The sequence below is a fragment of the Lissotriton helveticus genome, chromosome 7 (assembly GCF_964261635.1).
Source record: "Lissotriton helveticus chromosome 7, aLisHel1.1, whole genome shotgun sequence".
Taxonomy (NCBI): Eukaryota; Metazoa; Chordata; class Amphibia; order Caudata; family Salamandridae; genus Lissotriton; species Lissotriton helveticus.
The window spans coordinates 1,030,593,871-1,030,620,192 of record NC_136068.1 but is presented as its reverse complement, the minus strand read 5'-3'; the positions used below and the strand labels follow the sequence as shown (position 1 = coordinate 1,030,620,192).

Genomic DNA, 26,322 nt, shown 5'->3' with positions numbered 1-26,322 from the left:
AATCGCGATCCTTCTCTTTGCCAGTACCAGGCCATCATCAAAAACTTGTGTCTTATCCGTGTGCCCTTTTTAGGTTGAACCTATCCCATTCCGCAGGAATGGATAGGGGAGAATTTTAGTGGGCAAAATAAGTTCTCAAACCATCGGGCGGATTTCAAACCGTTTACGTGAAATCATGTGAACACACGCACGTGCATTTCCCCACATCAAAGCCATCAGCCTCCCTCCCACAGGCTTCCCCAGCGTGCGCAGTGCGCACTGGCCTCACTTCTCCTCCCCCCTAATTGCTTGCACTTTCACGGCCGCCAGGCCGTGAGCTACATCAAAGGGTTCCGCTGCCCCGCCCCACGGCCGCTTCTTATTTCTGCCCGTCATCACATCATCAGCCTCCCTCCCACAGGCAGCTTGTTTTTAAAGAAGACTTGTTTAAGCTGCTCCTGCTATGTTCATCTAACAAGAGGCCCTGATTGTATTACAACGGTCAGGTTTTGCTTCGCTTTCATGAACAGCTTGATAATTAAACTGTGGGCTATGGTGACGTTCTATAGAGTGTAAATGTAAATTGATACTTGTATAGCGCACTACTCACCCGCAAGGGTCTCAAGGCGCTTGTACGAATACCGCTGTGGAACCCCTCCTGGCTTTCCCTGTGAGGTGTCCACTCCTGGGCACCCCCAAGGTGGATGCCAGGCATCCTTAGCGTTGTGGGGGCCGTTGTGGAGATTAAGCAAGCTATTGCCCAGAGTTGCAGAGTGGGACTCCATGGTTGGAATAGGCACCGAGGCGAGAATTGTCAGGTCCGTGGAATTTTTTAGCCCAAGACCCGCCGAGGCGGGGAATTGAACCCTGGTCCCGGGATAGACCTCTGCATCAGGGTCTGCCGCTCTAACCATTGAGCCACACTTCTCCACCAGAATGGTGTGGACCTATCATTATCTAAATGCTCTATCTATCATGCGTTATACATTAAATGGCTACAGGAAGGAAATCAGAATGAATGTAGGTCCCCCCAGTGTAAAAACCCATATTGTACTGGAACCTTGAAATAAAACTCACTGCCTGTTAAACATGGCTTTTTATAACACTGCAGTTTGCACCCACACATATAATTAAATAAATATTGCTGCTATGTTGCACGAAATGTGATTTGTATAGCACACCTTGGTATACCCTCACAACGCTCTGAGCTAGCCGTACAGCGCGTGCGTTTGTTTACACATGGCTCTGCGGTTTCAGTCACACTGCTTGCTGCCTGTTTCGAGGGAACCTGGCATACGTATTCATCGCGCTGGAGTGATCCCGGTCACCTGTTGGCTTGTGCAGTGTGAGACTCACATCGATGGTGTGAGCGTCCCGCGGTTGTGATACTTGCGTAAGAGTATGGCATTGGCGGGCAGAACTGTTGTGCCTGGGTGCGCACTCTACGTAGGCAACACACGCTGAGTGCGTTAGTAGTGCCGCTCGTGTCGTTGTGTAGGAGTGTCCCAGAGTCTGCTTGTGCAAGTGTCACTGTGCATGCATCTGTGCCAATGTGAGTGCATTAATTAATTGTGTGGTTGTCGGCAGATAAGTGTCACAGTGCACGTGGTGCCTGTTTGCGCATCAGTGTCGTATGTGTGTGTGTAGCTGCACGGGGTGCCTGTTTGCACATCAGTGTCGCATGTGTGTGTGGCCGCCTCTGTGTCTGCGTGTGTGTAGCCGCCACCTTTGTCTGCGTGCGTGTTGCTGCACGTGTTACGTGGCCCTTGCAGTTTTTCAACAGGAGGTGTCTCTTTGTTGCTTCGTTTGTTCCACCGCTGTCATTCACAGCATCCACAAGTACCTCTGTCATATCTAGATCGCCTTCTACGGCTCTTGCAGCAGCTGCAAAATTCCACTCTCAGCACTTTCAATTCCAAAACAAGACAATTATTATCTGGTTCATCACTGATATCTTTCCTGTTCCCGGCATGCTGTGCATAACAGATTCGTATGGTAAGGCTCTGGTCAGGCGCTTGGAGGAGGCACAGTTTTTAAAGGCAAGCTCGTCTATCAGCTAGAAGGACAGTACGGATCGATGGTAGTAGCCGGCATTGGGATTCTCTGCAGCAGAGCAAACTACTGAGAGGAGCAATGAGGGAGACATCTAAATACTTGCAGTATGAATGACGTGGATGCAGGCTTTAGGAGAGAACACAATACTTTGTTTCTATACATGGTTATGCACCAAATATATGTGGCTTCTAAGTGCTTTGACAGCGAGAGATAGAGGCAAGCATGTTCTTGTGAAGGAGCACGAGATACAACGCATGTGTGACTCGCACACCCCACGACCAACCAATGAAAGATGTGAGTGAATCAAACACTGAATACTTGTGCCAAATCAGTAATAAGTAACATCCTGAAAAAAATCCAAGCAAAAGGCCTCCTACACGAGAACCCTTCTCAACCATGAACTTTGAACTTTCCAAACCTGCAAACTACAGACCAGTTCCCAGACGCCTGGATAAGCTGATTTAGTAAAGGTCTTAGCACATCTCCTTAACCTCACCCTGGGAAACGACCTGCGGACAGAGGAATCATTCGGAATCCCACCAGCCAGAGGCACAAAATCAGAATGACCTAAAAGAGATATCCAGCTTGGAGGACTTAAAACTTACAGAGGACAAAAAAACTCCACTGCTGCCTTATGGACTTAGTATAAGCTTTCTGATACAACCCATCACCAAACACTCATTCTCCGGCTGGAAAGCCTTGAAATTTACAGAAAGACTCTGAAAAAAAATCGCCTGTTACCTCAAAGACAGACGCCAGAAAACAGGCTCCCACTCACCTTCACTCCCTCTCCACAGCCCACTCTGCAGTGACCCTCAGGGATCAGTTATCTCACTTCTTCTATTCTACCTCTATCGGACCTCCTTACTGGTTTTCTTTCTTTTGAGCACCATTGTGCTAAAAGTAAAAACCAATCATGTTTCGTGCTGTTTTTACCAATCTAACATATCCACCACTCAAAATACTTTCACATTTCACTATATTAATTCACCACTAATCCTTTATGGGTTCCGGAATAGCACTGGCCAAAAAAGCGCTTCAACACCCCAACAGGGGTAGCAAGCGCTATATAAATGAAAACCTTTTTTCCCTCTTCTATCCCTCCACTATCCATTTTAATCCAAATAATTAACTATCATATCCACCACTCCAATTACTTTCATATTTCACTATACTAATTCATCACTAATCCTTTATGGGTTTCGGAGTAGAGTGCTACTCGCCGAAAAAGCGATTCAACGCCTCTCCCTCATCCGGGGTATTAAGCGCTATATAAAGCAATTACCACACAATAAGATATTGGTAAATAAAAAAAGTACTTTCTGCTTTTTGTAGGCATGCATATAGGCATGCTCCTACAAAATGACACAGTTGGCTTCATAATGGTGTTTATATATGTATATTTTTTAAACAAAAATATAAGCCATGATGCACAGCTATGATACTCAAAGTAGGGGCCGGGGGCCGCTTGTGCCCCTCTTGACCTTTACATGCGGCCTCCTCCTAGTGAACAGCAGTGCGAGCTGCTGAGCACTATTATCCAGAAAAAAATGTTTAACCTGCAAAGAAATGCTTGTCCGTTTATTTAACATTTTTTAAGACCCCCTCACACAGTCTCTGACCCACCCAGACCCCTACCACCACCCCTCTGGCATCAGTGCGGCCCTCTGTCACACCACAGACTGTACTTTGATTCCCTGTGCAAATGTCTGTGAGTACCCCTGCTGTACAGCATGACTAAATATCACTATCTTAGAAAGTTGATACCTATTGGCTTTGCCAGAGCTGTTTTTTAGATACACCCCTTGCACCGCCAGTCCGTTTCCTTGTACTCAGTCAGACTGATTTCAGTACTGAACAGTAAGTAACAATAATTTTAGGCTGTCTATCTACCTTTAAAATACCTGCTGTAAAGTTCCTTGTTTGTGTATGACACGTTATGATCCCATGAGCTGAGCGAAAAACTGTTGTTGGTGGAGCTCAGCTGTTCCAATACTCAAACATTCTTTTTGTCACACTTCTATTCCCATTCCTCAGATCCATCTCTTTGTCGCATTTCTTTACCCATTCCTCAGATCCATCTGTTTGTCACGCTTCTTTACCCATTCCTCAGATCCATCTCTTTGTCACACTTCTTTACACATTCATCAGATCCATCTCTATCGCCCACACTCTATCTATCTATCGCCCACACTCTATCTATCTATCGCCCTCACTCTATCTATCGCCCTCACTCGATCTATCTATCGCCCTCACTCTATCTATCTATCGCCCTCACTCTATCTATCGCCCTCACTCTATCTATCGCCCTCACTCTATCTATCTATCACCCTCACTCTATCTATCTATCACCCTCACTCTATCACCCTCACTCTATCTATCTATCACCCTCACTCTATCGCCCTCACTCTGTCTATCGCCCTCACTCTGTCTATCGCCCTCACTCTGTCTATCGCCCTCACTCTGTCTATCGCCCTCACTCTGTCTATCGCCCTCACTCTGTCTATCGCCCTCACTCTGTCTATCGCCCTCACTCTGTCTATCGCCCTCACTCTGTCTATCGCCCTCACTCTGTCTATCGCCCTCACTCTGTCTATCGCTCGCCCTCACTCTGTCTATCGCTCGCCCTCACTCTGTCTATCGCTCGCCCTCACTCTATCTGTCGCTCGCCCTCACTCTATCTGTCGCTCGCCCTCACTCTATCTATCTATGGCCCTCACTCTGTCTATCTATGGCCCTCACTCTATGGCCCTCCCTCTTATCTATCTATCGCCCTCCCTCTTATCTATCTATCGCCCTCCCTCTTATCTATCTATCGCATCATCACCGCATCACTCGAGGGCACCACAACATCACTATGAGCTACCACAGCATCACTGAACGCTACAGCATCACTCGTCGCCACCACAACATCACTCAGCGCCACCACAGCATCAATGTGTGCAACCATTCAACAACTGGTTCAAATATGTTCTATCAATGTTTCAAGCTTTATTACAAATGTCACAAAAAGATGTTAATATTTCACTTCTTTTCTTGGATTTTCGCCACAATAAAATACACTGATCATAATCTTCACAAAAGTTATTTACTCAAGTTTAAGCTATTGCCATTATAAATTACAATAACTTTTATTTAAGTATTAATTATTTTAAAAAAACAAAAAACATTATTTGTAATATCAATACATCTAAGTCACGTAAATACAAAACAATTTGCATTACAAATGCTATAGGTGTCACATTTGCAAAAGTTGAAAGTATTGGCGTTGTAAATGACAAAGCTATTAATTTTGCTATTTTCAAAACCAACACACAAAAAAAAAATTCTCATTCACAAGACCAATAGCTCAAACTTTGACCTATTGCATTGCAAATGCTTGTTTGGTGTTGGGAGGATGCCCAGTTAGCACTGTTTTATAGAGACATCTATACGCACTGCTGTTGCTGCACGGAGGGTCTGTACTACCTGGCTCCAGTATGATTGCAGATGTGTGCAATTCCAGGTCATGTGCAAAAAAGTGGCAGGGTTGGTGCAGCTTCGTGGGCAGGACGAAAAGGCTCCCGGTTTAAATCGTGCTTGATGCTGTGGTGTTACATATGTGCGATGCAAGTAATGCAATTGGATTAGTTTAAACCTAGCGTTACTTGTCGCTTCAGCCACCTGTGCTAATGCTCTCTTCCATTCCCCTTCTGTTAGTGGGGTAGGTAAGTCGTCCTCCTATTTCCCCCTAATGACCGATAGGTCAGACTCACGGTCTTGTTTCATCGCGGTGTATATGCGCGAGATCAGCCCTTAGCAGGAGCCCAGATCCAGGACTGTCAGTAGCATATGCGATTCCTGCGGCTCTTCCGGAAATGTGGTCCATATCTCCCTGACTGTGCGCAAGACCTTTGCGTAGTGCAGGAAGTGACCTGCCGAAACCTGGAACCAGTTTTGCGCCTCCTTAAATGTGAGAGAGGCTCCATTCCGATACAAATCCACAGCCCTTTCGCATCCTCCCTTGTACCTCCTGGAAATGTCCATTGTCGCCTGAATATTTTGAAAGCCATGTAACCATTGAAGCGGCAGTGAGTTAGCATACGGTGCCCTGCGTAGAACTAGCTTAACAGCCTGTTCCCAGGCCTCATCACCTGTTGAAGTATATGGGGGCAGTCTTTTGGAGCCCTCGATCCCATCATGAGGTACCTCTGTGGTTGTGTACCTTGATTCCAGTCCCCTAATAACTCTTTGTCTACCGTGAGGCTCTCCATGCACCATTGTGCTGCATATTGTAGTAAAGCCCTAAGTAATATAGCCTACGGCCCGGCACCCCAAGGCCTCCCCGTTCATGTCTTGTTTAAGAATTTCTGGCTTGACTCTACTGCGGCGTCCGGCCCACACCAAGGATATCAAAAGGCTATTTAATTATCAAACGTGTGTTTTTGAAGGAATTCTGTAGGACGTATAAGCAGCGGGGCAACACCACCATTTTGGACAGAGTCACTCTTCCCATAATCGATAGGGGGAGTTTGCTCCAGAATTGTATGGACGTTTTTAGTCCTGCAAGAACTTTGCCCATATTGAGGTTGAACTGAGCCTCTGGCTGGTGCGCTATCTGAATACCCAGTAATCTAAAATGGTCACACTTCCATTCCAGCGCTACTGCGAGGAGGTCCTGTGGATTGCCACATGTGAGGGCTTCCAGTGAGAAGAGTATTGTTTTCTGTTGGTTAGCTCTGAGACCCGAGACCACACCGAATGCGTCCAGTACCCTGAGTAATCTAGGAATCGCTTCCTCTGGCTGTGTGATATACAAGAGAGCACCGTCTGCATATAAGGAGACCACTTGCAGGCTACCATCTACCTCTATGCCCAATGGTGCCAAATACCTCCGTAATCTCACCTCCAAGCGCTCCATTGCCAGAGCAAACAGGAGTGGGGACAGTGGGCATCCCTGCCTTGTGCCCCTTTCAATCTGTATCGCCTCCGAAACTAGGCACCCATTTCGGACCTGGGCTTGCGGTTGACAATATAGCAATTTGACCCATGAAATATATTCCTCTCCAAAACCCATTCTCTTTAGTACTTCCCAAAGGAACACCCATCGCAGTGTATCGAAAGCCTTTTCGATATCTAAGGCAACTACCGCTACACGATGATCGCTTTCGGCCACCGAGAGGAGGACATTGAAGTTCATGTGTGTGCCTCTCCCAGGTATGAACCCACACTAATTTCCATGCACTAATGAGGTTACTACCTTACTCAGCCTGTTGGCCATGACATTGGCTAGTCATTTGGCAACCACTCAAACCATAGACAAGGGCATATACGCCGCTGGATCCTCCGCGTTTCTACCAGGCTTGGGGAGCATTATTATCTGTGCCTCCCGCATGGATTGTGGCAGACTTTTGGATTTTTTTGCCTCCTGCAGTGTTTCCAGTAGGCATGGGAGAAGGATATCTGCACATGTATGATAAAATTCCACCGGGAGCACATCTGGGCCGGGCGATTTGTGACGAGCCATTCCCCGTAGTGCTTCCTGCAGTTCCCCTAGCTGAAGCACTGCCTCTGTCACCTCTCTGTTCATCTGTTAGTCATGGGAGGGGAACATCCGACAAATACCCCCCTTCACTAGGAACCCATGACGGGGGTTCTCGCGATACGTTATCAGATAAATGTTTAAAAAGTACAGTGTTGACCCAGGCCTGAGTGGCGGCCTTGTTTCCATCAGAGCGGTGCAACATAAATATCAACGGTGAAGGGCGTTCTAGTTTTAAATGCCACGTCAATCACCACCCACATCTATCTCCCTCTCTATATAGTAGTTGCCTGTATTCTCTCCGGACCAAGCAGTCTAATCTAGCCCAGATCTCCCCCACTACGTTGTGCCTTCAGGACTGAGTCATTGGGGGAGTACTACATCGTGTACTTCACGTTGAAACCTCACCAGTCTATCCTCTGCAAGTTCTGTCTCGAAACGTCATCTGGTGCCGCCAACTCTGGACATACAGTCCCCTCTAATAACCACTTTGAAAGCGTCACACTCGTACTCCTGGTCCCAGTGGTTGACCAGGTTGGGGCGAAGTACCCTTGCAACAAGCTACCCGAGTTCTTCTCTGAATACTGGGTCACGCAAGACATCAGGTTGTAATCGCCACAGTGGAACCCGTAGCCTAATTCTCTTAGGTCCCCTCACCAGCAGTACCGGGTCATGGTCCGACAGGAACTGACCTAGTACTTCGGTCCCTGTCGCCTCACCACATGCCTCCTGAGAGAGCAGAAATCGGTCAAGTCTGCTCTGTACCTACTGGGCAGGGGTATAGCAGGTGTAGCCCCGTTCCCCCACGTGTGTCGCGCCAGATGTCCACACAGTGGATTCTGCCCATCACCTCTCCCAAGGACGTCACCATGTGCGGTTTTGTGTGTAGTTTCAGAGGGTATCTATCCAATAGGCCGTCAAGCATGCAGTTAGTCGCCCGCCCATATTAATGGCATCCCAATATACGGGAGGAGCAGGATTTCTATATTTTTGAAAAGAGTCCCCATTGTCTTTATTTGGGGCGTAGGTATTGACCAGGCACACCTTAATACCATCAAGCACATCATGCACTATGGCATACCTGCCCTCCACATCCACCTTATAAGTATGTAATTTGAACGGGAGCTTTGGGGCCGCCCATATGGCCACCCCTCTAGCGTGGGTAGAGTAGGTGGACCCAAACAATTGCCCCAATTGTGCCTTCAGGGCACAATTGGGGCAATTGTGCCCTGAAGGGGCAGAGCAAGATTTTAAAGAATTATTGGACGGGCAGGCTTCGGAGCTCGTTAGAATGCGCCTGTTCCGTTCGCCATCTTGGCCAAGCTTCCCCCCCCCCCCACATCTCCGCCTTTTCACTAGATTCCTGCCACAAGTTCTACACATCAGTAAGTAACTGACATTCTGTCACTGAGGTTATTCAGTGCTGTTATGCTTATAAACATTTTGGGGTTGTTTGAGGTCATTATTCCCCAATCATCTTGTGTACATCCTCAGAACGTCTCCATTTATGCCATAGAACTAGTTTAGTATAGAGGAGACATATCTTGGACCATTACAATAATGGCAAATATGGTAATAAGACCGAAAGCCGAAGGAACATATTTAACCCCCGAGGATGTGAAGTCTTGAGGATTTGGTTACCCTCAATGGCTCTGTGTCGCTATGGTGATCTGTGCAGGAATCCACAAATATCATCATTGACCCCAAGGAAGGATATCCTAGTTACATTAGCATCCTACGTGTTTTAAGGTAATTTGGCACAGACTTCCCAAAACATATTGCTGACCCCTCAGATGATTGCTGTTTTCTCAGATTGTAAGTTTACGGCCTGTAAAATACTCCTATTGGAGTTTTTTACATTCAAGTGAGATACTGTTTGCTACTCTGACCTGTTGAGGTATTTCTGAATTCACTGACCTAGTGAAGATTTCGATTTCACTGTGATTGTACTGACTTGTTTCAATATCCTTCCTTGGCTGCTGACCATATTAAAATGTTCTTTTCTTCAGAACCGATTAGTGCCTTGGGGCTTAGATAGCTTATGTATTTACTGTGACTGGGATGTGTATTCTGCATAAATCTGCTACACCTTTGGTTATCTAAAACTTTTACAGTCTCAATAGAATGTTTCATTTTGGTGGTACTGGAATGCAGAAACCGTTAGCAAATTTTGTTTCTTAGCTTACTTGCAAAGCTTGTAACTAATTAAGCTAGAATAAAGAAGTCCTTTATTTTCAGTTGACTTTAATCATTGTATGTGCAACTGTGAGCAGTGTGGTAAAGGATTCATGTAGCTCCTATACCAGCTTCATGTTTTGGACTATGTGTAACAACCATTTGCTGCAAACAGCGTACTCTTCCTCCCTGAGCTGTGGGAATATTCAATGGTGCTTCGTCACTTTTGTCAGTAGGGACTACTTGTGCCCTTTCCTTCTCTCAGTGGGAAACTGGTGCATCAGTGTGTCCATAAGTTACGTGTTTGCAGTGCCTCCAGCCTTTGGCAATGCTTCTCCCCACATTTTGCTGCTTGTCCAATACCTTCTCCACTGTCCAATAAATTTCCTGGCACCATTTTTTATTTAAAAAAAGTTTAGTTTTCAACAACGCAATTACACATTCAGCTATGAGCAATCAAGTAAATGCATACTTTTACAGAGTAAGCATTAGCTCTTGTTTGGTAATTCTTACAGTGAGAAATTGGCTTTCTGGAAATAAATGCCTGATTGAGTAATCTCGATCATAGATAGTGAGGCTACAACCTCTGGCTCAAGCATGGGCAGGAGCAATGGATTATGGGCTAGCGGCATGACTGGAGATTATTATAAATTAAATCTAGTTCTACTGGCAAGTGTTCACAATGCCCAGTGTGTGCAACGCAGGGTTTGAATTATGAGGAAGGTTTGGTCTGTTTAATGAATAGTATGATTTGAAGTGTGCACAATTTGAAATGATCACTCTGTTGATAAATTGAGAAGATATACACTCAGAACCAGCAATAATGCCACAAAATTGGACTGTGCCACAAAGTGATACCTGTAAAAATCAGGCACTTCAAAACTCCCTTTCTCACGTGGCCTACTGGGTACTTCCCACTTGACACTGGGCTGTGTTCCAGCTGATAACAGCCAGAGTCTGTAAGGTCTTAGAAGTATACATTCAGGGGGATCGGTTTGTTTAGAAATAGGTAAATGTGCATAATACTATAATTGCAATCTGTACCGCAATTGATGGTGGTAGATGTAAATGTAAATGTAGTATACTTGTAAAGCGCACAGCTGCCCCAGCAACGGGGCGTCCCGGCGCTGTATAACTCTGGGGAACCCGTCCTGGCTTTCCCTGTGGGATGGTCCCTTGCTGGGAGTCCCCAAGGTGGAGCCAGGCATCCCCGGAATTGGTGGGGCCGTTGTGGAGATTAGGCAAGCTAATGCCCAGAGTTGCCGAGTGGAACCCCTGATTAGAGTAAGCACCGAAGCGAGAATTATCGAGTCCGCTGACCAAGGTCCACGACCCTGCCGCGTCGGGAATTGAACCCTGGTCCCAGGCTGACTTCTGCTCTCAGGCCTGCCGCCTCTAACCAGTGAGCCACACTACTCCACCATGCATCCATTTGTCAACTTAGGACTTTAACTTATCTATTACCAGGCTATAGTGTCTACCATTAAACCATTTCTATCATTCCACACTTCTGTTATCAGATAACTGATGGGTCACCATGTGAAGAGGTACGTCGAATTAGATGTGGCAGTGTTTGGGGGAAGAGCTCGGTTTCCCCCCCCCCCCACTTAATTGAGAGCTCGGAGTAACTTCTGAATGTAATACTTTTCCTTATCGATGGGGGTAGAATGACTTAGGAATTTTTAACAAATAGCACAATATTCTCTCAGTAAAATGATAGGAGCAGCCTCTGGGATGGGAACAAGATCCCTCTTTGTGAATGCCCGTGCCTCACTCAGTCTAAAAGCCGGAGGCTCCAGACGTAAGGCAAAACAAGATGATGGATAGAGGGCTCACCTACTGGATGCCCCTGCCAGTCGGAATATATGATGAAAGTATATTGTTTTCGTTACTCTCACTCTGACCTTAAGGTTTGCGTATAAAAGCTGTACCAGCCTAGTAATTTACCTTCCTAGGGCCATATGATTTTAAGAAATGGCACCTCTAGAAAGTAAAAATCCTTGTCAGAGTCTAAAATTGCAGAAAGAGCCTAAATCTCAGAATGAATCTGTTGTTGCATCGCAAGGTGCCTGCACTGGTTATGAAATGTGACCTTGTCTCGAATAAACTCCAATTACTTGGGAAGTGCAATCTCATCTTTATAAGGGGCAACTTAATAGCAGTAATTTTTTCAAGAATCCTATTATCCATTTTAAGCGAAGGCAAGGAGTGGTAAGACTGGCATTTAGTTCCATCCTTGCCCAGCTTAAGAAGAGTAGTTGTTATCACTACCCTGAAAGAAGGCAGCCCAATTTCAGCACTACTTTCCCATTTAGGAAATGGGGTGCAGCAATATCTTTAGATGATTTGTAGAATTTAGCAGCGAGCCTATCGATCCAGAATGCCATCCCGTAAGCCCGAAACAGGGAAAACTATGTATTTCCTTGATAATCTTGGTCATTTTAATAAAGCCATCCAGAGGTCGCCTGAGCTACTCATCGACATTGGCTAGAGCAAGTTGTTTTATATACCCTACTACATAATACTGTACTGGATCACCCCAGGAAGTATGTGGTTGGGTATACTAAAATGAAAATTTTTAAAGAATCTCTTCCCAGTCTGTGACTCTCACTTCTTGAGTATTCATGAATTCAACTGGTTGGGGCCGATGCTGAGTAACCCTAATTAGGTGTGCTATTGTTCTACTAGGTCACACTCCCTATCATATCTGCAGGCCTGTGTGTATTTGCCAGGAAAGTTCACCTCCTGCTCAATCCATTCCTTTTATTTCATCAGCACCTGATTGATTTTGCCCAGGATGCCTGTAATCTAAATGTAGTTTATCTAAGGAAGTGAGCTCCACTTTCTGTTTCTGGAGCTGTCTTACATTTTTGAGGAGCCTGGAGTGTTTAGCGATTGCCATCCCATGCACTTACACCTTAAAGGCCTGCCAGACTAGAGTATGAAGTGACGTTTGTAGAAGAACTCTGTAATTAAGGTTGGTAGTTCGTCCTAAAACACTCAATTACACAAAACCAGCCTATATAATAGGGCAATGCCACAATGTTCTCATGGACCAGTACCACTGGGGAGTGGGCCAACAATGGATATGGTAAATACTTAACTTTAGAAAACCCTGTGGTTCAACCAATAGTCTAGACCTGAATACAGGTCATGTGCAGAGGAATAAAATGAAAAGATTTCCACAGAACCTTTAATACTCTTCCAGACACCTCAGAAATATTGTTCCACACTAATAGTCACAACAGATGTCTCATCAGTCTAACATGACCAGCAGGAGGTGGGGCTGTTCCGTAAAGAATGGAGTTGACAGCTAGATTAAAATCACACCCATGTATCACTTTTTCGTCCCTAAATTGGTGCAGTATTATTTCAGAATCTTTTTTTAAATATACTTTATTTATCCTTTTAAAATGCGCACAATACAGAAGAATCATTGTCACACACAATGACTAGGCAGTAACAACAGGTATTTGCAGTGAATGAATCCGTACTCCAACCTCACACACCAGTACATTGGGACATCAAATGGATTTCCATACCACCCCCTACACCCAAGGTATTACAAATAATCTATTTGACAGTTTCCTTTCAGTAAGCACTAGTCTACACATCTCGCGCGTAGTGCAGTACAAAGTAGAATAGTGAAAACAGTATCAATTAAACTTAACCCACCCCATTGGGGACTATACCCGCTAGTTGTAACGTTGGCGGGGTCGAACTAATCTCGAAGCGGTAGATCCTTAGGGGATTCCAAATGTCTTTGGGCCTGGATGCAGGGGGCTGCAATGACGCATACAATTCAGTTTGTATTACTAAACGTGAGGCTAGCTAGCCAGGCGTTCGTTGTGGGGGTAACCTTACTGCCCCAGCAAAGGGCAATTTCTCTTTTCGCAAGGAGCAAAGCAATGGCTATGAATTTGCGCAACTTCTTGGAGAACCTGTGTACATAACCCAACAAAGCAACCTTTGGCAAAGGGACAATATCCTGGCCTGTCATGCTCGACAATATCTCATGAATAGATCTCCAATAATCCCCAATGTTTGCACAATTCCATGTCATATGTGCGAATTCTGCATGTGTTCCCCACACTTAGGGCAGTTGTTTGACCTAGCGATGTCAATTGAGTTGATTTTCGCAGGTGACATGTATGCCCTCCATAGATATTTAAAATGAATCAACTTGTGTCTTCTGTTGAGTGAAACCTCCTTTGTCTGAGTACAACAATATGACCAATGTGAGTCTTGTATCGGATGTCCCAAATCCGGCTACCATGCCTCACTGACCCTGGCATCCCTGCAAGGAACCAGAGCCATGGTTGCTCTGTAAAGTTTAGAGATCAAATGATCCCCCTCTTTGCTGGTAATCATTAGCGTTCGTGGCGGGAAGAACTCCGGTTCCAGTGGGAAGTTAGTAAGTCTCTCTCTAAGCGCTCTTCAAATTCTACATAAGATGATTTGATCTATAAAAGTGGCACCACTGAACCTCACATCCTCTGTGCTATTGAACACATACCCCTCCGGAAACAAATCCCCAAACTTGTCTTGTGAGTAGGAAGTAAGAGTGCGTTGTACCAATCTCTCCTCAGTAATGGGGAGCCATGGGTTGTTACTAATTGGAATCTCAGATGAATATAACACCCGCCCACCCACGACAGCTTCTGCCAAGCCCAACTCGTTGTTGAGACTGTCTGAATGCCGTGGGGGTCCCGGAGAAAACCTTGCAGTAACACTGTTCTCAGCGGACCTGGTAGTACTAGGTCAGCCTCGGGTCTTGCATAAGAGATCCAGGCATCATGGTGATACCAGGAGTGCGCAAAACTACACTGAGCGGCAAGTTAATATATCTGGAAATTTGGAACCCCATGTCCACCCCTTTCGTATGGCAAGGTAATTGTGGCCCAGCCAACTCTGGCTCTGCTTCCTCCCCAAGCAAGCCTGGTAAGATGGGACCAGGTCGTTTTGAAAAAACTGTTGGGGAGCGGGATAGGGATGTTATGAAACAGATATAAGAATTTTGGAAGCAGCACCATCTTTATGATTGCGACACGACCAGTCATTGACAGAGGGAGTTTCAGCCAGCGCTCCATCTGCTGCTCTAGCTTATACATAGCTGAATTCCTAAATATCTAGTGGACTCATCGCACCACTGCAGGGGAAATCCACAATCCCATTTGACAGTGCCTGATGTTAGAGGGAAATTGACCAACTTACCCCAATTTATGCCAACTCCAGAGAATTTCCCCGTATAGAATAATCTCTCTAATTAGTGGTTCCAAATTCTCCTCAGGGTGACAAACATAGAGAATGCATGCTTGCCTGATGCCGCGGGTGCGCCGTAATTGTGAGGACAGGGTGCCATTTAATCGAAGTTGGGCTGTGGGCGAGGTATAGAGGAGTGAAGTGAGCTCGACAAACCCCTTAGGCATTCCCATCCTTTTCATGACGGTCAGGAAAAAGGACCACTCCAAGGAGTCTAATGCCTTTTCAGTATTTAATAAAACGGCCGCTGCAGGAACCTCCGGCGATATCCTGTGTAGGACTGTGAACAAAGTACGGCGATTTAATGCCGTCCACCTATGAGGGAGAAATCCCGACTGGGTCTGAAAGATGATACGGTCTAACAAGAAGGCTAGCCTTAACGCAATCATTTTAGCGAGAATTTTGTAATCAAGATTTTAAAGCGATAACGGCCTGTATGAACCACAGCTGAGTGGATCGTTCCGGCCTTGGGTAAGTGGATTATTACTGCCTCTCACAACGTGGAAGGCAGTTCTTTGTGCTCTAGCGCTTCATTGTAGACCTTGAGAAGGTAAGGTGCTAAGAGGTACTTGTAGGCTTTATAAGAATTACTGGTAAACCTGTCTAATCCAGGGGAGTCGAACCATTCATGGCGTCAATAGCGCTTAGAATTTTCTCTGCAGAAAATGGTTCCGCCAAGAATTCCTGCATCACTTTTTCAAGCCAGACAAGTTAGATTTCCACTAAGTATTCATTTCGAACCTTATCGCTGTGCGCAACGCGCAAAGAATACAGCCCAGAATAATACTCCAAGAATTCATCCCATATCTCCTGGGTGTCTGTCAATGTCCAACCACTAGAGGAACGGACACAGGGAATATAAGACTGTCCCGTCGCAGGCCTCAGGAGGCGTGCCAAGTTGCGGTCGGGCCAGTTTCTTTCGCCATAGTGTTGTGCTGTGGCGTATTTGCTTAAACAAAGAGTCTCCCACTCCTCGGCTTCTCTGAACTCCAATAGGAGCGCCAGTCTACGGTTCCATCTAGTCTGGTCCGGCTGTGCCATTTGATCCTTGTCAAGCGACTCAAGCTGTTGCTCAATGCGGGATAATGTACCCCTCAAATCCCTCAATACCCCCGAATATTTAGCAATCCAAACTCCGCGCATGTAGGCTTTAAAGGCTTCCCAAAGAATGGCCCATGCCTGCACTGAACCATTGTTTAAAGCAAAATATTCTACAATAGCGGTATGGAGCTCTGCATTGAACACCTCATCCATCGATGCTTGACCCGGGAACCTCCACTGTCTTTCACAACCCTCTGGTCTTGGAGCCCTGACCGTGAGCACCACAGGGGAGTGATCCCAGAACGTGCTGGAAAGATGCCTCGTCGTACGGTACCAAGAAGCTAAAGGGATACTGAGGGGGGAAGCTGAGGGATACTAGCCGGAAGTCTAATCTTGTTCAGGTTTCATATTGAGCGGGGTAATTAGTGTAAGCTGTTTTCCCGGGGTGGCAGAGCCGCCACACATCCACCAGCCCCAACGAGTCACACAGCTCCAACAGTGTACGCTGAGATCGCGGCTTAGGGTCACAGAAGCCAGAGGTGCTATCTAATGCAGAGTCCAATAACAAGTTAAAGTCGCTGCAATATAGTCTGCATCAAACTGCAAGAGTTGCCTATGGAGGTCATGAAAAAAAACTGGATTATCAATATTCGGCGCATACACACAAACAAATTCCATTCGATAACCCATTAAGAGCCCCGTTACCATAGTATAACGGCTCTCACTATCATTGCGAACTCTGTCCATCGGCGTATGGGCTATTTATTTATTTTATTTTGAAAGCTTTATAGAGCGCGAACAAGACCCTTGCGGATATCAGAGTGCTTTACAATCAGTGATGAAAAATGATACAACAAAATAGAAACAGATAGATCAAGTATACATAACATATTGTTCAAAGTAAAACAAAACAAAAAGGTGCAAAACAGGAAAGCAACGGTGGAGCCTGGATTGTCTGTTTGGACCCGTGTCATAAAAGAACAACTGATGGAGGTACTAGTGAACTCATAGTTTCCTTAGATAATGATCATGTGAAACCATACAAATATCTAAGTGACACTTATAATACTTTCACATTTTGGCATGTGACCAACAGTCACTGATGAGTTTCCTAACAAATAGCATGTGAAGGGCACTTGGTCAAATACATTTTCATCAACCCTCCCTCAACCATAGTGCAGTGGGAATTCCCAGACGCTGTATGGTGAAAAGATGGAACCATGGGCACCACATTCACGCGCAACTACATCAGTAAATTATTTTGCCATGACTATCTCCTCCTGAACTCCCTTAGAGGTCTACCAGAGCCTGAACAGGCATTTCTCATTGCACCATCCAAATCAGACACACGCTTTTCCGCGAACAATCTCCTATCAGGATTGACAGGGGTACTAACTTCACAACGTCTCACAAGTCTAGACATATTCAATACATCACCAGAATCCAGGACATCACATTCTTCCTAACTTCACTAATCAGAAAGGGAACAGAAGATTATGATCTTCCTTTCCTAGTATATCCTGGCCCGCTACCAACACTTTGTCACCTGCAGACCATTTGTTAGACTTCAAGGCATTCTTAGGATCATATCTGGACTTATACTTCTGTTGACAGGACTGCCTTCTGACAAAGATTACAGTGGTAAAATGTAGTAGTGTTCCCTCTCACCCTACCTAACTTTAAGCATGCAGGATTAAGTTTAGAGGATGATCTCCTGCTTTTATATAAGAAAGGAGACTCTCCAGTAACACAATTTGGAGAGTTATGTGGCGCCCATCACAACTTTCTGTCCTCTGCCCTTTAGTTTGCGAAGTAGCGATGGGGACCCCAGGAGGCAGGAAAGCTGGTGGAAGATAGCACACGCGTCTCTTGTAAAAAAGGCGACATCCACCTGGTGTCTCTGTTGATAGTTAACACCTGCTTCCCTTTCCTGACATTATTAAGGCTCGCACGTTCCAAGTGATCAATGAAAGGTCCGAGAAAGTGGATAGCCTACCCCGAAGACATAATAGTAAAGTGTGACTGTGTGTGTGAGTGACAAAGGGTACATGCCCCATCATGGCATGCATTTCAAACCAAGTGCAACAGAAACGCAAATAGACAAAACACCCCACCCTCACCCACCACCCATCCCTGCACACCCCCACGCAGGGAAGATCCCCACTAACAAACCTATAGAATGCATCATGGGAACATAATGTATGGCAAGAAGAAATCAACTTAACGTACATCCCAACCGAGATAGTAGATTAAAGGTGATAAAACACCAGGGGCGAGGCAACGCCACGCCGCTCACCCAATTTTGAATAAGCTCAAGCATTAACAGTATATACCTTGCCCTAAAAGCAATAAGGGATCGAAAAAAGTTAGCCATAGCACACACTTTACAGTGACTTAGGTCATTCAGATGAAGAGTTCCCCACCAGCCACCGAGCCGCTATGCGATGGGGAGCCTCTGGAGGGATCCTTGCTCTTTCTGCCGGAGTTCACTTTATAGTCTTAGCAAAACGCCTGGACCGCAGGAGGGGGTGTTGAAGACTCTGGACCTGCCGTCCACATCCACCCGAAGGCGCACCGGGTAAATCATACCATAACGAAGTCCCAAATTGCGGAGTGTGGCTTTACTTGTGTGTACTTTCTTCTCGCCTCCTGGACCATAGCTGTGAAGCCAGTGAACAGTGCTAAAGTTGATCCCTGCCAGGAAGTGGTGCCATTCTCTTTCGCCAGTCTGAGCACTGTGTCCCAGTCTCGGAAATTCAGCAGACAAGCAATTATGGGCCTGGGAAGGCATCCAGGGTTAGGGTGGGGACCGAGGGAACGATGTGCTCGCTTTACTAGGAAGGTGACTGTGAAAATGTCTTCGCCGAAGAGGTCAGTAAGCACATTTTCCACAAATAAGTCCATGCACCCTGTATTTGTGGACTCCGCAACACCTAGGATGCGAATATTATTGCTCCTGCTGTGCACTTCCAGATCCTCATTCTTCGTGGCTACCGATTTGAGGAGTTTCTCCATTTGGTCAATTTGTTTGGTGGACTGCGCAGCTCCATCTTCAAGGTCCGAGGTCCTCCCCTCCACATTGTCCAGTCACCGTTCATTTGTGTCAAGTTTAGCCCCCATGGTGTTCAGACACTTATACAGATCATTAAAACGACCACACAACGCCCTGAATCCCGCTCCATGCTCTTGCATAAGCGCCTCTCAGCTGGGAGGGGGGAAGCGATCGAACTAGCACCCTCCACTCCCCCCTCCGCCATGTTTGCAGCATACTCTGTGGGCCCACAAATGAGAAAGTGGATGATATCATCGGCAGCACTAGAAAGGGAACAGATCCTCAAAATGACACCGCCTAGGGAGATATTACAATGCCAGCAGCAGCCAATAATTCTCTTGTGTGAACACTCAATCTCGCAGAGCCAGTCAGGCTGAGTGTTTTCGCACCGCCTGGTTGTCACCACTTGGTTGTCACCACTTGATAGCAGGAGTCCACTTACTGTGTCATGCCGCTGCTGGCTCGTCTTTGAAGCAGGCCTTAATCTTGCAGACCGCTGAGGAGCAGCCTGGAGCTCCCAGGCATATCACGCCTCCGGCGTCTCAATTTGGAGCTCCGATCAGCTCCACAACCTAGTTATGTTAGTAACTTTTATAAAGCGCAGCGATTACCCAAGGGTGTCCTGGTGCTATATTATTTTTCCTGAAGGCAATGAGCAAGGAGGAAAAGATTTATTTAGTAAAAAGCCAGATCTTTAGACCCTTCCTGAAGTCTAAAAGATCTGTGGCGTTTCTGAAGTGAAACGGAAGGTCATTCCAAGCCTCACCCCCACACAAAGCTTTTTTCGTATGCGGTACGGAGACCAACTTGGGCCCCAGCGAGCGGAGTGTTCTTTTCGGAATGTACCACTGGAACAGCTGATTTAGTCGTAAGCTGCCATCTGCTCGTTGAGCCGGCTGAAAGCACAGCAGGGACCAGCAGCGCTTGTCCGACCCCTAGCGCCACCTCAACTGACCCGACCAGTCAGGTGACTCGCCCCCTGGCTCACCCGCGGGCAAGCAGGCCGATGAACCTGCAGGAGGCGGGGGTCCCGGGCAGTGATGTCTGGCTCTGCCCTTTGTGCTGAGACTGTAAATGGGTCAACAGCCTCCAAGTCGTCCGTATACACGGTAAGCGCAGCGGCTACAGCCGGGACGCACCAGGCAGACTAGCACAGTTGGCCCACGTGTAAGCCTGCAGCACCCCGAACCTGCAGGCCATGCCGTGCAATCTCAGCATTCACCTGCTTGTAGCTGCCTCAGCTCCTCCAAACACGGCAGCCAGGATCTCTGCTATTTGCAGAGCCCATATTTAGGGCGGATGACTAAGGATTTACGCAGGATAGGAAATTGAAGCAGAGGTAAAAACCCAGGCAAATAGTACTAGAATATCTGGCAGAGTAAAGTATAATAGGGGAGAAAGAACACAAGGAGAAAAGGAAACAACGTGCTATGATAGTATAAAGAATTTAATTATACTTATAAAAATGGATATGGACATATTCAATAATACAAATCTTTCTAAAACACATTAAAAAAAAACAATTTTCCAGTCAAGTTAATGTGCAGTATTCGGGGAAATGTTAAAGTATTGATAGTTCCCAGAAATGGTTGAAGAAGCTGATGTCTGTCAACGCGTTTTGTCACATACAATGTGTCTTCATCAGGACAAATTCAGCATAATTCTAAAATTAAACAAATAATGTTTTAGATCATTTATCCTTGTTTAATACAATACAGTTATTATACTACAATTAAGATGAATTATAACCTTTTGCCAGATAATTGATGATTCGACATGATATACCGCTAAAAAAGGACATATACAAATGACTTAATGCAATATTTACACTAGGTATATTGATCACATACAGTCTATAAACCAATATAAACATGCATAATCAGAAACTCTTATCAAAAGAAAGAGGATAGAACATAAGAGCAAGAGTAAGAGAATTTGAGACAGAAGGTTACTGGTGCTAATAACCTAGCTAAATTTCAAACCAAGCTTCTAATTCCTTGAATGGATTCCATATTATGAAACCCAAAATGTTGCCATATGAAAGATTCTTAGGTAGCTCCGTCTTCTGATTGTTTTTGGTCAAAGTGGGATCTTATTGTTTAGCTATAGGCAAGGTTTTGTTAGACTTAGATTACTTTTACTATCTATCCCAAGGGGTGATTTTGGACAAAATTGCTTACCTTTAAACTTGAAAAAAGTTTTGATTCGTAGATATGGGTATTGTCTTTATAACTTTAAAAATCTAAAAAAGAAGGAATAAAAAAGCGAAAACAAACACAATAATTATTTTTAACTTGGGAACGAGAGTATCCTCATGTTATTCTCCTTTTGAAAGCCAACACAGTTGTCTATTTGTATATATGTTGAGGGATTACTCCTAAACATCTTAGCGTCTACATATTGATCACAGCCCACAAACAAAACGGAAGAAATAGAGGATGAAAGAGCACCATGATGTTCGAAGGCATTCAACTTTTAATATTTCATTCCTTCTTCTTTGCTTTATTTACCTTAATTAAAAAGCAGAAGTGAGTCGGTGAGCTAGGAAGAGGACTGAGGCGTCACGAACATCCAAGTGATCAAAAGAATCCTGTTAATGACAAGATTTCTAATCATAAGAAGTTCTTTAGAAATCCTGGGTACTAAGGTTCACTCTAATATTCCTAATGTTAGGGCATACCTGCTCTCGTTTTGCATATATTTCCTGGAGAATCTTATATTAAAAACGTGAAGTAACTGAAAACGGCATCTTCTGGTGTTAACAGTTTGCCGTCTTGAGATCTATTGTAAGAGAAATAATAGTCCCATAAATCTTTTGTACTGTCAAAACGAATTTTCGGTTCAAGCATTTGCATATTCACGCGAGATTTACCTTTAAATCACGGAAAAACGCTCACGATGTTCCTTTTGGATGCGAGAATCTTTTCTGGTGATGTTAGACCATTCAAAAACAAATACTGCTCACAGCATTCTACAGGGAATTGTATAGAAAAAAGTGTTGTATGTAAATATTTAATCGACACGGCCGGGGCTCAGTATAAGTTGCCATCAAAATAGATGATATTACCTGCAAAAACGGGGCCACTCATTCAAAAAGCCACGATACGGCTTCTGGCTAGTTACACCACATAAAACAGGCAGGGCAACAACATCCGTGATTCAGCTGTCCTAAAGGACGCAGGATAGGGCCAGGATGTCTGGTTTAGCAGTGGAGCTTCAGTGCTGCACGACCATCTTGGTCGGTAGCCTGGCCACGCCCCTTACTTCAGTATCTTCAAAGAATTGTGGTCACACAATATTTGGGGAGTAAACATTAACAATAGTGCATTGGCACTCGCAGAGCAAACCAGACACCACGAGCAGCCTGCCTTCTGCGTCAGAGAAGACATTTTTAGAATTAAAGTGCACCATCCTGCGCTCAAGAATTGTAATAGCCATTGCATAGAAACGAAAAGATGAAACTATTAATAGAATCCGCATTTTGAGGCAAAGGACAGGGACCTCTTGGTTCCTAGATACGTCTCCTCTAGTTGACTATATTTATTTTAAGTTTGTACAGGAAAGCCAAATTCAGACTCTCCTTCTTGGAATTGTTAACGCTCTTACATTTCAGGTTACACATTTAGTTCAGCTGTGAATATATTTAATATCAAGCATGCTAACAAGCTGAATCTTGATGTACTTGATTTCAGAGCAACAACATAACACAACCCAGCCACTTTATCCTACCCTCTCCTACTCGCACTGTAAGCGCCAATTTGTAGGGCATATACCCTTAATATTTGGACCCAAAACAGCCCCAGACAGGAACTGCATAGGGAAACACTGTGAGGCATGCTATACTTACCACCAGCATAAGTTTGCATTGTTAAAGGAGACATTTTTGAAAATGTAGCAACAGTTATGGTACCAAAGTTAGCACATGTTACATAAATGTATGGACAGGTCTAGAAGACGTGGAATATGCCAACATATTGATTGTGTCACATTTAAGTACACCACATGTAAATATACCAAATTACTTCAGTAAACCTTGAGTGCTATAAGCAATTGGTGATGTCTGCGCATATGCGAGACACCTTCCTGCTACACAGCAATGGATACATTAGTATCAATGGGCCATATGTATGAACACATTTTCCCATAGACACAGAATGGGTAAAACCCTTTGATACATCTGGCCCTAAAAAGTAACTACCTTTGTTAATTTATCAAACTTTGCAAAATGTGTCCTTTTTTCACTGCTCACTGTTTACTAACAACGTTTATGCTTTTAGGTTATAGGCACTGCACTAACAACGTGTATGCCTCTAAACCACAAAAACAAATCCGAGGGTTCTGCATCAACATCAAATTCGTTATGAATAAATTCTTACCCTAATTGGGCTAGGCACACCTGCTCGAAGACATTGTTCTTACTTCTCATTTGGACTATCATTTGTTATGGTTATTTTTTTGTGCAACTGTCCCTGAATATGCGATAATTCCTGTTTTCTACTCCTACTTTGATGTTGATTTTGCATCTATGTCCTTCCTCCCATCCTATTATAAAGCGCTCTGATATCCCTCGGGATCTTGTTCGCACTATATAAAACTTTACAAATAAATAAAATAAAACCAACTTACCCCACATTGCTTAGGGACACCTCAGAGCTTTGTAAGGTTCGGATATCAAACTACTTCAGTGAACCTCGAGTGCTGTGATCAACCACCTTACTCCACATTGCTTAGGGGCGCCTACATTAAATCATCAGATTTGTCACAGTTCTTTTTAGAAAGCTTCTTCCAAAGTTTCAGGGCATCTTCAGGCTTCGTGAAGAATCTACTGTCTTTCACTAACTATAAAGCCAAGCCAGATAAAACATAGAGTAACTTAGGATTGCTTCACGCAGGGCCTCAGCTGATAATCTCTTGGCCTTTTCTACTGCAACCTTGAAGTCTGGGGAGAATAATACCTTTGCTCCCTGGTATTCGACAGTGCTGGAGTCTCTTGCCAACCTTCGGACGAGTCTCTGTCCTTAAATTGCAGAAGACTAGTTATGGTTGGGCACACAAGGGCACAAGTTTTTGAGAACAAGGATCTTCACCTCTATTCCACTATGAAGCACTGCTAGCATCTTCCTCTACCAGAGATCTCTGCCAGTAGCGTTTCCACAAAGAGTTCAGGTTTCTCAAAGAGTGGATTTGGCAATCCCAGAATACAAATATTGTTGTGCCATGAGCACGTCTTTAGGTCCCCACTCGGTCCTTGCGTCTGCAATGGAATTTTCAAGCTATGCAAGCATGTCGTTATGTTTTTGTACCATTCTCAAGGTCCGAGATATGCTACTTTTAGCTTGTCCATCAAAGCTCACTCGCGGTGTCATGGTGTCGTTCTTTTGGTCAGCTTTTTTTCATGTCAATTCGGATAGTTTTCATGTCAGCCATTGATGTGGTTAGGGGATCGGTCTAAAGCGAGTCCCCACGACCACTGCCTGTGAATTCAGCAGTCTTTGAGTATTTCATGCCTTTGAAGGTGAGTTTGGGTTGCCTGTCATCCGATTTTTCCATGGTGTGTGCCGCCCACAGTCATCTACAGATTTACTCATCAAAATAAGATGCGGCTGTCACAATCACCAATATTAGGGCCGCATACACTGAACTCTTTCAAAGTATGGGCTACGGAAAGACTAGGGATGGTAGTGCACTAATTATTGGGATGCCTGCCATTTTGTTGTAGTAGGTGGTGGCGGTGCAGGCAACAGGATGCTTATGCTGCTTGGAACAGTAAGATGTATAGCCACACAAATGGATCCAAACTCATGGTGCTCAGGATGTGAAGGGAGCACATACAGTTCTTTGGGGAAAAGACCAGGCCCAGCACTGGGGTGGGTGTTCGGGGGGGGGGGAGTTGAGTGGCTACGTAACATAGCCCCTTTACAGTCTTCTAGTTCTTACTTCATTTGAGCTGGTGATTGCAGGTGGGGGCCACCTGCACTCATTGTTGGGGACTGGATCTTACTTTTTCTTATCAGATATTGCTCACGTGCAAGAGAGGGAAAATCACACATAGTGAAAAGGCAGAGGAAGAGAAAGTCTGAAAAACCTGCACAAAGTCAGAAAGCAGGGACTGTTCATAATGAGATAACAGCTGTGTCGGGTAGTGGATTGAAGATGCCGGAGGTGAATTCAAGACTGTACAGCCTTGGTATTTGCCCTGTTGTTTTTTAATACAACGCCAGAGCTGCCGTTTTCACAAATAAGGCTTTTTATCAAGTTCATATCAATGTTACATTAGGCAGCCTCACATCGCCCCGTTTGGCAGGCTACAGTTAATTTCATAGCCAGGTTGCTCCTGGCTAGGCCTGCAGCGTGGGCCCATAGTCTGAGAACTCCCCTAGGCTGCACCTGTGAAAATCAGGATGGCAGCAGAGCTTCTTCCCTGTTGTCCGCCACCAGAGAGAGCTTCTTCCCTGTTGTCCGCCACCAGAGCACCATCCTGCCATGCGTATGCTTCTCACTGCGGATTCGCCTCTCTGCTGTGGGCTGCAGCTGTCTGCCTTGGAGTCCAGGAGGTCAGGCAACGCCAAAAATTGATAGTTAAGCAGAGTCTGTTTCCCACTAGCAAGGGCCGCAGGACTGAGCCACTTCTGACCCAGGAGCCACGCTTCCTGGGCCAGCAAAGTGCAAGGACTTTGGGTTGGTGTGATCCGGTCTTGTAGTGGCAGTAAATGCTGGGGTTCAAATCGATGGATGGCTTCTGTTACAGCAGATATTGAGTGGAATATTGCGGTGGGTGTTGGAGCTGTTGGCTCAGGCAGTCATCTTGGTAGGATATCTCCATGCTTTCTAAATACAAAATTTCTTCGCTGTAGTTGCATTAAGACGGTCTGGTTCCCGGGCTGCAGGGAAGTTTAAAATAAGCAGGAGGTTACCTTGAAAGATGTAGGCTCAAGTCCAGCAGCGAAGGTAAGATGCCTCATTACAAAAGGTTCCAACTGCACGCTAAGGTAATGTTCTAAAAGTCAAAATGTTTTTAACTCTGTGGAACACTGGAATTGACAATTGGAAGTGCCAGTGTTCGGATCATTATTCCCAGCTTTTAAATCAGTGTCAGGTGTACTTACCATATCACATATAGGAACCACACTAGCAATTGAGCCTTAATAAGTGAGGGTGGGGGAGAAGAAAATTGTAATTACTATATTCTTGTAGATGGCACTGGTAGTGTGCATGGGAGGTACTGGGTCGAGTTTAA

At 45.1% G+C, this 26,322-nt stretch overlaps 1 protein-coding gene across 3 annotated transcripts in view; it reads left to right on the top strand.

The window, feature by feature from the left end:
- GPS1 (G protein pathway suppressor 1) overlaps positions 1-26,322 on the top strand; it is a 253,101-nt gene that overhangs the window by 25,306 nt on the left and 201,473 nt on the right. The gene's annotated exons all lie outside the window — the stretch shown is intronic.